The sequence below is a fragment of the Typopeltis vanoorti genome, chromosome 1, assembly GCF_054136105.1.
Source record: "Typopeltis vanoorti isolate ZY-2024b chromosome 1, IOZ_Tvanoo_1.0, whole genome shotgun sequence".
NCBI classification, from domain to species: Eukaryota; Metazoa; Arthropoda; class Arachnida; order Uropygi; family Thelyphonidae; genus Typopeltis; species Typopeltis vanoorti.
The window spans coordinates 181,415,056-181,426,457 of NC_143549.1; the positions used below are offsets into that span (position 1 = coordinate 181,415,056).

The 11,402-nt window shown below is 36.2% G+C and overlaps 1 protein-coding gene across 1 annotated transcript in view; it reads right to left on the reverse strand.

The window, feature by feature from the left end:
* Nucleotides 1–10,483, reverse strand: part of LOC150110685 (influenza virus NS1A-binding protein homolog) — a 281,744-nt gene extending 271,261 nt beyond the window's left edge. The window contains exon 1 of the mRNA XM_090404830.1: nucleotides 10,365–10,483. The gene's annotated coding sequence lies outside the window, so the exon portion shown is untranslated. The remainder of the gene's footprint in view (nucleotides 1–10,364) is intronic.
* Nucleotides 10,484–11,402: the final 919 nt, after the last annotated feature.

Here is an 11,402-nt window from a genome sequence, read left to right on the forward strand (position 1 = left end):
CTAGCTCCATTTCTTTGCCATTCAGGCTTCTTATGTTGATAGTACCGATCCTTAACTCTGGTGATGTTGAGTTGGGATGTGTTTTCAGATTTATTCCAGTAGCTGACTTTTCGCTGTTCGCCCTGGTTCCCTGGCGAAAACAACGGGGGCCTTGTTTAACCAGGCGACGCCCCAGGCAGCATGAAATTTTGTCATGTTTTACCATCATTTTCTATATTGGTTTAAGCCAATAAAAATACAATTTGGTCGGCTAAATCCCAAATTGCCAGCCCATCCTCCTCATTTGTTCAGTATCCAGATAGATACCCAACAGGGTGCACTACGAGAAGGTGAGGATTGGACATTAGGTCAGAAGCCCTGGTCGGTTCTCCGCATTCCTTTAAAGGCTATGTGGAGGTCTCCTCTCAGTTATACAGCTTTGACCCTTAAGCACCCCATATATATATATATATATATATCCTCAGATTCAACTATCCTCCTTACATCTCAGACCATCCTATTCCATGTTGACCATTCCCATACACACATTCACTCTCCTCATATGATGTCTCTCTGTCAATCCCAACTCCCTCCCACCATTTTCCTGTCCATCTTATATTTTCTTGTTCTCTCATGGTTATCTCTCACACTACTACTATTCCCATTTACAACCACTTTAGTCTCACCAGTTGCTCTCTTCTGTTCATTCACTTTACCTCTTACTTCCTCTGCTCCCTTGCTCATAGCACTCGTTGCACCTGCTTCTAGCAACACTATCTGCAGCTGACTCACCTACTATTAGTACACATGTAATTTACAAAAGACAGATTTTTATGCCACTTAACAAGGTGTAGTAATGAACAGGAGGAAGAATATTTTCCCAAAGAATGTATCTTTGGGAATGTATCAAAGACAGGAGAGGCTGAAAAGGTGGTTATGAATGAGTACGGAAAATGAGAGAATGGGTGTGGAAGAGGAACAGGGAAACGGGGAAGCTCAGGGTGGACAGGGGTACACAGCGTGAGAAAGGTGGATGCTCCAAGAGGATGTGAGAGCATGTGTAGACAGGAAAGGAATGGGATGACCTGGGATCAAGAGGAAACAATTGGAATTGAAGAGGGTTCTAAAATGAATAAGCAGAAAGAGAAATGGTCTGAGTTAAGCATGGAGAAATCACATCGAATGAGTGTATCAGTGGAACTAGCTGTAGATCCAGGAATGAGCTATTGTGTTTGTATATAAATGCTAGAAGTGTGAGAAACAAGGCAGATGAAATGGTTGCACTAATTGAGTCTGTTCACCCAAAAATTGTTGGAATAAGTGAGATGGTTAGAAGAGGACGACATCCTGACAGGATGGAAGGACAGAGATGGAAGGATATGATGTGTTTCGTGAGGATAGAAGGGGTAAAAAGGGAGGGGGAGTGCTATTGATGATAGAGAAAGAGTTATGGCCATACAAAGTAGAGATGCAAGGGGAAATAGTGCCAGTGGTTCTGAGGCAGTATGGTGTGAGATAGAGGTGAATGAAATGAAATATTTGATTGGATGTTGTTATAGACCAAGTAATGTGGATGGCAGTGATAATGAAATGTATGATCAAATTAGCCAAGCAAATAAGAAAAGAGTGATCATTATGGGCAATTTTAATTATGGCTAGAATGATGAGATAGCAACTGGAAGTAAAGAAAATGAATTTCTTGAGTTTTTGAGGGATAACTACCTCAGACAGTATGTAACAGAGGGCACACGAGGATTGAGGGTCTTGGATTTGGTCATCTCATCAGAGGATGTAATTATAAATGAGGTGTCAAATCATCCACCATTTGGTGAGAGTGACCATGAGGTGATTACCTGGGTGGGTGCCAGCAGTGTGAGGACCTCTGTGAGAAAAGGGTATATGTGGAACTACAAGGGGGAGGGGTATTATGAAGAGCTCAGGAGACAGCTTGCGAGTGTAGCATGGAATGAGGAGTTAGCTGGAAAATAGATCAATGTAGCATGGGGGATTTTCAAAACTATCTAGTAGATGCAATGTCTAAATATATTCCAAGGGCGAGAAAGTTAAATAAGGTAGGTGTGAAATGGATGAATAAAGAGATTAAGCATGCGACAGAGAAAAAGGACATTATGGAGGCAGCATAAGAGAAGTAGAAATAACCAATTCCATGAGGATTGCAAAGACCAGGCAAGGAGGGTGACTTGGTTGGTGAGGGTAGCTAAAGTGAGGAATGAACAGCAGTTAGCTAATGAAGCCAAAAAGAATCCTAAGGAGTTCTTTCAATATGTAGCCAGCAAAAGAAAGAATGATTATGGAAGGATGACACTGATTGGAGAAAATGGTATAAACACAGCTGTTGTGGAAGATGTGGCGAAGATACTTAATGAGCAGTTCATAAAGGTCTTTCAATCTTGTGAATGTGACTTCATGGAGAGATTGAGAGCAGATGATGATGGGGAGGAGAGACTGACAAGTGGGCAAGAGGTGTATGGGGAGGTGAGCAAACTAGATGTTAATAAGGATGTGGGACTTGACAATATACCACCATGTATTCTGATGGAATGTGCCAGGGAGTTGGCATCAGCCTTGACATATTTTTTAATACGCGTCTTGCACTGGGTCAAGTTCCTAAGGAGTGCAAGATTATGCCACTTCATACAGGAGGTGATAGAACTCAAGCATCAAATTATAGGCCTATCTGTGTGTCAGGTGTTGTGGTTAAGTTACTAGAGAAGCTTGTGAGAACTAGGATCCAGAATTGGGTTGGCAACCATGGTATTATCTTTGATGGACAGCATGGATTTGCTAAAGGGAGGTCATATTTTAGTAATCTACTTATTACAATAAGGTGACAGCTTCCTTCTACACAGGAGAAGGATACACAGTAATATATTTAGATTTTGCTAAGGCTTTTGTTAGATTACTGCCTGATAAGTTGATAGTCAAACTAGACTGGATGGGATTGAATATTAGATTAGTGTATTGGCTTGGAGACTGGCTATCTGATAGGTATCAACAAGTTGCATATGGGGGAGCGATATCCAGGAAAAAGAAAGTCACTAGTGGTGCACCTCAGGAGTCTGTTTTAGGGTCATTACTGTTTAATTTGTATATTAATGATATTGGAGAAGATTTGGATGGAGATATTCAGTTGTTTGCAGAAGATACAAAATTGGGACAAACCATGAAGGGTAGTGAAGATGTTGTGGCCTTACAAGAAGACTTGAATAAACTGAGTGATTGAGCACAGGAATGCGATTTCAATGTTGCAAAATGTAAGATTTAAAAATTTTGAAAACAAAAATGGGATGCAGAATTTATGCTTGGTGAGGATATATTGTTAGAGGTGAGGGAAATAAGAGAAGTGGATAATAATCTAAAATTCAGTGGACACATAGCCAAAATTGTGAAGACAACACAAAGGCTTCTGGGAACGATGCAGAGGACACTGACTTGTAGAAGTAGGGAGATTCTTGTTCCGTTGTATAAGGCTTTGATTAGGCCACACATGGACTATTGTGCCTAGATTTGGTCACCTGGTTTTCAGAAGGACGAAGAGATGTTGGAAAGGGTCCAGAGGCGAGTGACTAAGGTAACCTCTGGAATGTCAAGTATGAGGAAAGATTAAGAAGATGCAACTTGCAGAGCCTGGTGGACAGGAGGAAGAGGGGGGATATGATTGAGACCTACAAGTTAGTAAGGGGTTGTTATAGGATCAATGCTGGAGAGGTTCTACAGAAAATAGTGGGAGATCAGGGGAGAACCAGAGGTTATCCCTGGAAACTGTATAAAGAGGATGTGAGTAGGGGAGTGAGAAGGAGATTTTTTTCATGCAGAGCTGTGAATGATTGGAATGCCTTGCCTGAGAGTGTGGTGTCAGCATCGAATTTGAGTGTGCTTTAAATATACTCAAATTTGAGGTATGATGACTGCGTGTATGATAAAAGGCCCTCCCAGATGAGTCTTTGACTCTATGGAGTCTTGGGTAATAATAATAATCTTTTTCAATATGCCATATTTACTGCCAGTTTCTTACTAAATAACTCACAAGATAAGCAAATATTTGTTTCAGCTGCTATAATAGACCACAATAGCAAATATAATCTGGTAAATGAAAAAAAATAAAAAATTGGGAACAAAAATAGGCCTGGAAATGAATGTTGCTTTGAGAACTTTCCCCAAAAATCAAGGATGGTCAAATGTATAAAGTCAAAATTATGTGGTGGCCAGGAAAGTGGCTCTTTTCTACCCACTCACCTATTTCAGAAACAACGAAGTTCTTAGGTATCCTGTAGATGTATGTTACAACATTGGCAGTCTGTTTAAATAGATTATACTGCTGCTTGACATACATTTATTGCAAAGATTAGCCTAATCATTATTACATGGAAACCTCAAAAAGGTGTCGAAAGACTCAGTGCAGGATACCCGCACTGACCATTAATTCACATAATATTGAACAACACACTCATGACTGCCTCTGGTAACCCATTCCACTCATACACTACTCCCCAAGTTAAAAAAACAGTCTTCAGGCCCTTGTTCACCACTTTTACATAACTTTACAGCCAGCCTGGTTGGCCGAGTGGTTAGCGTATCCACTCTCCAGCCAAAAGGCTGTGGGTTCGAATCCCACCTTGGGCATGGATGTTTGTGATTGTCTGTGAAAATACTGGTGGTGGTGGACAGTAGATAATGAGGTTATGTGGTGGAAACAGAGCTGTAGAGTAGGTGTCCTCCCTCGATGAGTCTTGAACTCCCTGGAGGTGTAAAACAATAATAATAACTTACAAGGATGACTACTTCTTTCTTAACATAAGTACCCTGCTTATGTCATTTTCCTATTTTGGAGACCGGACATTCTGGCTTGATTAGAACTAAAGAACATCAAGACTATATTACATTTTGGAATCTGACAAGTGTGGTCTTGCTTCTCACACTTTTGACACTAGGCAAAGAGGTCTTTTGAATCAGACAAAACCTCTTCACTCCAACCAGTTCAAATTCAATTGCCTTTTCCTTGAAACATGCAAAACACTAAGAAATCATCCGAACCTAAATCAATTAGACTGTATGCCAATATTCAAGTTTTGAGAAGTGATTACTATTAACTGTTCATAAGTTTTTTATTATTATTTTTGTTTTAATTTTTTTTTTAATCTACACAACTTGCTACAATTGTTCCTTTCAACTCTAATAGTATAATATCATATACTTTAGCTGCAACTGAGCCACGAGCTAATATATATGCATGATTTATGACTCACTATTTTGATTACTCATTTGAATGTAGTTAATGGTCTATCTTCCAGATGATGTCCAGATAACACTGGATGAAATTCTGTTAAAAAAAATTAAAGTGAGTTTCTTGAATAAATTCTATATAATTTTTCTTACATGTATAAGTCATGAAACTCACTTTAATTTTTCTTAACATATGATTCTGTCATAACCCCTCATTTCCACCTAGCAATTACACTTTGTAACCTATAAACCTTTATCCTATTCTTACAGAGAATACTCCACACACCAGTCACCATTTGGTCACTCACCTCCGAATCCCAACACTTCCACATACCCAAATTCCTAACAAATTATTCTTTATAAAGAGGAATAATAACCTTATCTATAACTGTCAGTGTGTTCTTCAACATCAGTGTGACATCTTGGAACTACTCAGTCCACTATCATCGACATAATACACAACTTGTAATCCTTTCATCCCAAAGTGCATAACTTTATGCTTTGCCACATGACACCAACAACCATTATCCATTGCTCATATTATCAGTCTATTTATATCATCTTGCATATCTACATCTTCATTACTAACTACTGTCCTTCCCAATTCATCAACAAATAACTGGATATTTTACCACAAATAATTCCATAACTAATATTTAGATTGATTCACCTCAATTCTCACTACATGAATCAGTCACTTCCATAAAATTTGGAAATATTCATATCACCATCATGATAGTTACAGATTAAAATGACTTGAGCAGATATACACAAAAAATGAGTAGGTAAACAACTATCTCAGGTTAAATTAAAAATGCCAAGAAATTATATTCTTGTTTAATCCTTTATCCAAGAGTAAGCAAACAAAGTTTGCATGTCAAGTTTCTTCACGACTAGACTACTTGTATACAGAAGCTAATGCCTTCACATTAATTGCCTTTGTATCCCATAATTCAAAGTAAACATAAGTTGGGGTGTGTGTATAATGCTGTGTTATGGTAAGGGCCACTACCCAGACCAGTTTCATTTAAAGTCTTGTCAGTGGGAGCCAGAAGTAATGCAGAAGTCATAGTTACATATATCATATAATGCATGACATTATGTGCACCCAAAAGGATGTGTGCTTTACATTATGGGATACTAAGGCAATTAATATCATTTCTTGGCATTTTTAATTTAATTTATAACCAAGTGAAAAAACTTTCTATATCTCAAGTTAAGAAACTAGCAACCACTTTGTCAAAAATATCTGCATTAAAATCAGCATTTTTTGGTGGGAAAACCCTATAATTTTAAGGATTTGAATGGGCTTGGTATTTTTAATATTTCTATATCTTTTACCCAATAAAACAATAGAGTATATGGCAAAATATTGTAAGAATATATTGGAAAGATTTTGAATAGAGGTACTAAATCTTTCCAATATATTATTATGATAAAAAGCATATACCTTACAAAACCCAATGGTAACTTCCATGTTTCTATGACTGCAGGAGAAACATAAGTTCTGGACAGACTTCATGAGAAAAAGATTATAATAAGATGACTGAATTGAGACAAAATTCATTCCCCATAAGAAGGTAGGGCATTAATAAAGTGCTTTTTCATTATTATAATTTTTTTTTAGAAATTAGTAACTAATCTCAATCTTTTATCATCTTCAAGGCTGAATGGATTCCCCATTTACATGCTGGATATGAGGTATTCCTAACCAGTATTTATTGATATGTACTCATGTGCAAAGGCATACCAATAAATACTAGTTAGTGACAGGAATACCATTTTTTGACAAAGTAAACTGGACACAAACAGATTTCTTTGACTGATTTAAAGTCAGATGTAATAATGCTCTGGCATATGTCAAAAAACAGATTTTTGGTGGCATATATTTAGGCTTAACTGGTTGAAGCTAATTTTTTTGGTTTAATGAAGATAGCAAGAAATGAATTAATGACTCCAATATTTTTTTCTCTTTAACAGAGAACATTATTTGAGGAACACAATATAAGCCACATAAAAACAAAGTGAAAATAATTAGGCCAAAAAAGGTTTCAGGAAAGAGCACCCTAATAGCCACTGTTTAAGAGCTCTTGGGTGTTGAACAGAAGGTCTAATAATTAGTTTCCAATATCTTGGGAAGATATGGAATAAGAGAGAAATTAGTCGGAACACTAAATTAGCTGTATACAAAACAGTGTTCAAACCAGTTTTAACTTATGGATCTGAGAGCTGGGTCAGAAGTGAAACACTTGACCAAAGATTAGAGACTGCAGATATGAGAGTCCTGAGTAAGATTAGAGCTGTGAATAGATGGCATCAATGGCAATATCATATTAAAAACGAGGATATTAGGAAAGAACTTGACATTGTCAGCATCCAGGAATGCGTTAGCAGAGCTAATCTCAGGTGGTATGGTCACTTAAACAGAATGGGCGAGGAAAGATTAGCAAAACAAGTGTTCTCTGCCAGGTTGGCAGCAAAACGACCCAGAGGAAGACCAAGATATAGGTGGATTGATATGGTACAAAGTGCCTTAGACGATAGAAATATAAGATCTGATAATGTTGGAGTCTTGACAAGTAACAGACTGATTTGGAGGAAAATTGTAGATAGGAAGTTAGTAATGATGTAATTTTTTTCATGTAGTACTATCATGTCCTGTACACCCCTTGAGGGTACATGGCAGGAATTTGATGATGATGATATCTTGGGAAGTTTCACACGGCCACATTCATAGGTTAGGTTAGTTTTAAAAAAGATTTACAACCTTTCATTGATAGGAGTAACATAAAAATAATAAAAAAAATTACTACAGCTTTCAAACTTTGTATGAAGTTAGATGCTCTCATTTGCTTCCTCTCCAAATTCTAGGTGTGCATAAAGGTCCTTGTACTTGCAATATATTATGGACAAACTAAAAAGATCTGTGTCTGGAAAACATAATTAGTACATGTGCTACTACAATTATGGTCAGATCTCCTTCAGCTACTTTGCAATCCCCAGTGAATCTTAAAAACCAACCTGACCTGAATAAATAAATAAAAATACAATTGCTTGAAAATCCCCAAGATATGATGGGAAGGAGCAGTTCTTGGACTTCTCACCCAACAAATCACTTTCAGTTCACTTTTGTATTGTTTGTGTGAATAAAATATTTCTTATATAGTATTTCCAGTAATGTCTCTATGACAGAGACAAAACAAGGAAGTCATTAAACTATAGTTATTCTTATTCTGTCTTCAGTTCATTAAACAAACAAACAAAAAAACTTTTGGCATGATTTATCTCAAACTCTTAACCAATAAATAAACACATAGATTTACAAATTTTATAACTACATAGATATAAAAAAAATAGAAAAAGAAGAATTGGGGACCAAGACTGATTATATGAGAGAAAGGGACCACTTGACCTGAAATCTAAGACACATCTGCAAAACTATGAATAAGTTTTGAGGTTGAGATCAGATATGCTGCCAAGAATCACTATCCCTAAAACAATTTTATAAATTCCCTTTCCTTCCTCCTTTCAAACTCAGGTTTGTTTTTCATGATTTCATCCCACAAAACAAGCAAAGGTTCCAGAAATAATACACTGATCTCGTAACCTTACTTGCTTCAGCTGTAAATCCCAAATACTCGACCTTCCTCCTATGCTCAATAATGAATCTGACCATGCAATTCACATTCATTTTCTTCTACACCTTTCTGCCACAACTTTTAAAGCTAAATTAAATTTTGCGCGATTTACCTCCACTTTCCTCTAAACATCTACAAGCTCCAATCACACCATTATCATAAATCTCCATCCTCCTCAGACTCAATTTTTGTGCAATCATTAGTTTTGTGCATATGCAGGGCTTTGCTGGAAAAAATCCTTCGCATTTCATTATATGAATATATAATAAAAGTGAATATAAAGTTAGATAGGGCTAAATGGCCTCGCCTACTCCCGTATACGGGAATAAAAAAGGCGTTAGCAGATTTTTTTTTTTTTTTATATATATATATCCTCATCTAATAACAATGTTCATTAGTAGAAATAACTTGACCAATTTTCACTGCACAATAAATTTATCTCTGCACATTTTTCCTTAATGATTAAAAAAGAAAAAAAAAGTATATTTTGGGCAAAATAAAAACTACGCATACAAAAAAAATTGTTAGTAAAAAAAAAGAATAGACGAACTCTTGAAAGAGCAGTGCTAACCTTCGTAGTTAATCGACAATTTCTACCGGTTATGTTGCTATACTGGTTTCTCACAATAAAATGTGTTTACGAGCCAAAACCTACAAAAATGTAATTCGCTCTTGAGAAATAACTGGGAAAGAAGATCCAAAAATACGCCGAAGGCAGAATATTACCTTAACTGTCATATATATATATATATATAAAATAAAACGCTGTTTCAACATTTCTAGATATACAACAAAAGTCATTTCTATTAACCAAATCTGAATCTGAAAATATCATTAATTAAAATCATTGTAATTAATAAACTGCGTTATCTAATTAATTTTTCAAATTTGACTTCTGCAAAATAATTATGATGATAGTATTACTAAGAGAGAAACATATTTCAGCAACAAAAACCCCATGATTTTTCCAGACAGACATATCAATTATAAAGAGGTGTTGAAAATCTTTGGGAAAGACGCTTGTATTGTTAATAAATGGTAGCAAACACTAAACTTATGTAACACTACTAAAATGCTATACCGTCCGAATTTTATCAAAAAAAAAAACAAACTTTATTCAGTAAAACAAAAAACTAAGAATAGAAAATAAACATATTTGTTACGCAGTTGTTATGCTACAATTATTCACTTATCTTCACGATACACGTAACCCACCACTAATCCCTTAAATGACTGCAAGTGCAACAAATGACCTATCTGTAACTAAATATGAATAACTTTTTTTCTTTTTTTGGCACGAAAACGAACAAAGTGAGAAATAGTGAGCACGCTGTGCGTTTAAAATTGGCGTCGTCAGTTTCCGATAACGATTACATAACGTGAATGAGAAGCAGAGGTGCCCAGCAGAAATTCAATTTTAACACTTTTCAAGGGAATTTTATTAAGAATAAACGGTACTTGGGGATATAACTTAATTAAAATTCAGTATGCTTTAAAACTTACCGTTAAAATGTTTATCCTATGGATAGTAAGAGAAATTATAACAAATTATATATAGTAAAACTGGCAATGAGAAGAAGCCCATAGTACGAGCAGACAGCAAGAGAGAGCGCAGTTATTTCAGGCGATACTGCATTCGAAATGTGGAAATTGAGAAGACGTTTCGTTTTTTGCCTTTGACGAGTCAATTTATAATGTAATTGTAAGGCATCTATTATTTATTACAACCCTGGTTTCTAAACGAATTTTAAAACGATTACTATCTTATTTGAGTTAACGTCTCACCTGACAAGATTATTTCGAAATACGGTTGCCAGGATCAAAGATTAATAAACTTTACTGTGAACCTTTATTTGTTATGTTTGCTTACAAAAAGTATGGAATGATTAGAAGGTAAGTCCAAATACCGACAGATGCCCGTTTGGCTTAAAAGACAATGTGCTATCACAGAGGAACATGAACACTCCAACAGGGGCGAATGCTGGTCTTGTTATCATTCAGGGAATGAGAGGTGTGATTAAAATCTGATTAGCGGAATAATGAATCACAGACCATTTAAAACTATACATTTAGAAATTTATGTACATTTATTTTACAAATGATACTCTATCTTTTTCAATTTAGCTACTTGAATACAAATTCTACCCTACGCTTCTTCTTTATGAATTGGCCAATAACATCGTCATAAAAAATTGGTTGTAACTTAATTTTCCCAAGCAACATGCACTCTTGTAAAGGCTGGCTGAAGCTCACTGGCTAGAGCTACTTTGACTGCGTATGGCCTGTGTTTAAGACGACCTGAAGTGAGCTGAAATAGCTATGCGCGCGTGCATGAAATCGCAGTGTTGCAGCGAGGACCTGGAATCCCCTACAACCGAGCAAGCCAAGGTAGCTTTGACTAGACGAGCAAGCATCGGCCTTCGATACACAACGCAAAACTCAATTATTGCCGCGCAAGCTTAAGACGTCTTCTGTCTACAAAAATAAAAGCCTAAATGGAATATTTATAAATGCACACATTTATTAACAAATAAATATTAC